A 4,279-nucleotide genomic window follows, 5' to 3' on the forward strand; every position below is an offset into this window, starting at 1 on the left:
TATTGCTTTGTGTGTTGTGCTTAGCCCATGGAAGAATCCATGTGGAGGCTTGGTTGCAGAGTTTTTCCCAGATTGTTTAGTTTGATGGTGAGTTCCCCGCCCCTCTGAATCCTCCTCCTCTCTGGCAGGATGGCTTTCCCTGCAGTGTGCACGTGCGCGCACACACACTCTCTGTAAAAGGGAAGGAGCACAGAACACTTAACGCAGCCTCAGACCACACACACACACACTAAAAGGGAAGGCGCATAGAACAATTAATGCAGCACAGATCCCATCCCCTCAGAGTCCAGAGTGCAAATGCAGCTCACTCCCTGTGTCTATGGAGTAAGAGGAGATCTGTGGCCAACCCCTTAACACCTTATTGCAAACTTCTTATAGGTTTGGTTCAGACTAAAATGTCTCCAGTGTGGGCATCCACAAATGGAAAATGTTGCCTTAAGAACTGCTGATTCCAGGATCAACGAAGGTAGAAAAACTATGAAAAATAAAAACACAAGATGTTTGTCTAAACACAATTTGTATAGATTACTGGACTCCACTGAGACCCAAGCAGCCATCATTATCTTCCCCTCCCTTATTTAATATATTTCAAGAGGTGGGTATACAGTGTTTGTATTTCCAAAGATACTATTCCATCACTGCTTGGGACCTGACTCTCTGTGTAGTCCAAGACATATCTAAAGCTAATACAGTCAATTATTGCAGAATTGATATAGACACCATTTATATTGCAATGGGAGTAATTTAAATGCTGGTGCTGCTCTTACCCAAGAGCAGATGAAGGTAGGGCCGGCTCCAGGCACCAGCTTGTCAAGCAGGTGCTTGGGGCGATCACACCAGAGAGGGGCGGCATGTCCAGCAATTCGGCGGACGGTCCCTCACTCCGGCTCGGAGCAAAGGACCTTCCGCCGAATTGCCATCGCAGATCGCAATCACGTTTTTTGGGGGGGTTTTTTTGGCTGCTTGGGGCAGCCAAAACCCTGGAGCCGGCCCTGGATGAAGGGCCTGATTCAAACTTACATCAGAAAATTTAAGTATTCCCATTTGTTTCTGTGGAGCTGAATCAGGCCCGCTAGTGATGTGTGAGACTAAGTATTTTACCCGCAAGGTATATAGCATTTTTAAATAAATGTTTTGTAATGGGAACCATCAAGTTTGCCATGCCAGCAGTGTACTTGCCGCCTCAGTGTTTCACAATGGGGCCAGAGTGTTTCCAGCATCATTTGTGAGAGCCAAATTAATCTTACTCAGACATTAAAAATAAATTAAAACTCTCAGAAAATGAGTGAGCTCCGCACTGACAGAAGTAATCTCACATGAAAAAGCAGACTGCTGTTTACAAAGCAATGAAAATAAATACATTTGTAGGTATCTGGGAACTGTTCTTAGAACACATTAAATCTTGAAAACAGCAGGCTCACAGTATTAATCATTTCAACAGCTCCCTGTATTTCCCCCTCCTTTTCCTTTAAGCAGATAATAGAAAGAAAATAAAACCAAACTAAAACATAATAATAACATTATTGAGGAAAAGGGTATAAACTAAAAAACTTGTCCTGGGAACATTTGTTCATTTGAGTTGTTCCATTGCCCTTGATTGACACAAATCACAGAAATGATTGTGGGATCAGGGCCTGAGGGGCAGAACCTGAAAACATTTTTTGCCTGATTATTGGTATTGAAGCCAAGTAGAGATGACAGGGTTTGCAGGATCAGGCCCTAAATATCATATAATACAGCAGAATCTTTGCTGATCCCCATTGCAAATTACAAAATAAGGGCCCAATTCTCATACCTTTAATGCTGTTGGGTAACAGTTTACTCCGGAGTCAATGGTATTATTTGTGGAGCAAGGTACTGTTTGACATGATTATTGGTATCTGAATCTGGACCTAAGTGAAAGAAAGAAAAAAAGAAAGAAAGAAGAGGACACTGCAAAATTAATCTTGCTGATTTATTTTGCCAATTCAAGTTCTCATTTAGTATATTGTGAAGTACTATAAACAGTAAACAGAGTGTAGTATATTTTATAATGAAAAAAAATCTTTGTAATCTGAGTTTGCTGCAACTCACTGCTAGTAAGTCTTTGCAGACAAGCTAAGAGTGCTACTTTTTGTGCAAATTTATAGAATGTGAAATAAGATTTTACTTTCATTTCCTGAGTTTTTTGTCTTGCATCTTGATCTGTTTATACTTTATTTCCTATGTTATGTACTTTTTTGTAATAATCATGTTTATTTAATAATCATGCACTTTCACGATTTCCTGTTTAAAAAAAAATTGACAATGTTGCTTTGAAATTACGCTGATATGTAAAATACCTAAACCAAATATGCTTATTTATTATTTTTTCTTTGTTTTTCTGGTCTTGAAGGATATTTATTATGCTACAGAAGTACTAATCTTTACCTTACCTTCCCAAGTAATGGTGGACAATATGTATGTTAAGAAGGATTTAAAACAATGAAGTCTGAACACTATGCAAAATTAGTATCTTTTAATTTGGGATAATAGGTCCTAAATACCCTTTGTAATTATAAAGGAATCTTTTTATGTATGTATTTTTTCTATTTTCCAAACACTGATTAAAAAAGAAACACCAAACCAAATTCCAAAACAAAAATGGAAATTGAAATGCACTTAATTTGATATTTATATTGTGATTCTGGTAAATAAGGAGTCAGTTCTTGCCAAGGCTCAGGGTGTTAGCTGAACACTGACAAATTCATAGCTGGAAACCAGACCAGCTCACCTGTGTTAATATTGTTCAAGCTAGGCGTTAGACTCGTAAAGATGTGTGTAGACTCTATAAAATGCTTGTAAGTTGCTGCATGCATTAATCTTACTTGTAATGTCTGTATCCCATGCTATAAGGTAATATGAACGTTTTGCTTTATAATTGTAAAAATGCCTCCTCTGAGCTTATGAACCTAGGCAGGAAGAGTGGTTCTCCCCCTCCCATCAAGAAGGACTATCAAAACTAAATGAGCAATTGTAGAACAAAAACTTTTGTTGATTGCCCCATCCACCCATGAAGTTATGGGCAGGAGCTCTCGTTCCATCAGTTTGAACTCTGGGGGAAGGGCATATAAAGATGCTCACAAGAAGAAATCAACAAAGAGTCCTGTGGCACCTTAAAGACTAACAGATGTATTGGAGCATAAGCTTTTGTGGGTGAATGCCCGCTTCGTAAGACGCATGTCACATGCATCTGACGAAGTGGGCATTCACCCATGAAAGCTTATGCTCCAATACATCTGTTAGTCTGAAAGCTTATGCTCCAATACATCTGTTAGTCTTTAAGGTGCCACAGGACTCTTTGTTGCTTTTTACAGATCCAGACTAACACGGGTACCCCTCTGATACTTGACAAGAAGAAATGGTTCTCTCTTTGCTGTTTGGACTCTCACAAAGGCTGGAACTAAGAAACAAAAGAAGAGTTCTTGAGGATCAGCCTGGGTTAGCCCTAAAAGACATTCAGTGGACAGACTACTACATCTCTGTCACTTTTTGGAACATAAGACTGTGACTCATCTGTGTTTATATGCAATACCGGATTTATAACGGCGCCAGTGGTGCCATGGCACCGGGCCCACGGTCAAAAGGCACACTCTCCTTCGCCTCCTCTCCCCCCCCCACTCTCTCCTGTGGGGTCAGAGCTTGACACTGCGGGCTGCTGTGGCTCCGTGGCAGCCTCTGCTGGCAGCCTAGTTCCTGCCCCGCCCCTTTCCCCAGCATGCTACATACGTCCCCGCCCCCCGCCGATCAGCTGGATCAGCTGCTAGCCTGCAGGAGGGGGGAGGAGGGAGCCGCAGCACGCTGCTCCGGGGGGGAGGAGGAGGAGAAGAAGAGGCAGGGATGAGGCCTCTCACCCGCCTCTTTCCCTAGCGTGCTACATTCCCCCCCCCCCACTGGTCAGTTGGATCAGCCTTGCAGGCAGGAGGGGGGCAAGGAGGAGCGAGCCGCAGCACACCACTCCGGGGAGGAGGAGAAGACGAGGCAGGGTGAGGCCTTGGGGAAGGGTCTGGAATTGGGGCATACCCCCTCCAGCCCCCTGCGTGAGCACCCCCATTGCCCCAGCCCACCCCCCAATCCCCTGCCCACCCTAACCCCTGCACCCCCTCACATACCCTGAGCCCTGTGCCCTGACTCCTGCACCCCCACACACACCCAGCCCCCTGCACTACCTCACACACATCCAGTCCTCTGTCCTGACCCCTGCATTCCCCTCCCAAATCCCCAGCCCTAACTCCTGCACCCCTACACACCCCCAGCCCCC

This window comes from Trachemys scripta, chromosome 9 (assembly GCF_013100865.1).
Source record: "Trachemys scripta elegans isolate TJP31775 chromosome 9, CAS_Tse_1.0, whole genome shotgun sequence".
Lineage (NCBI taxonomy): Eukaryota > Metazoa > Chordata > Testudines > Emydidae > Trachemys > Trachemys scripta.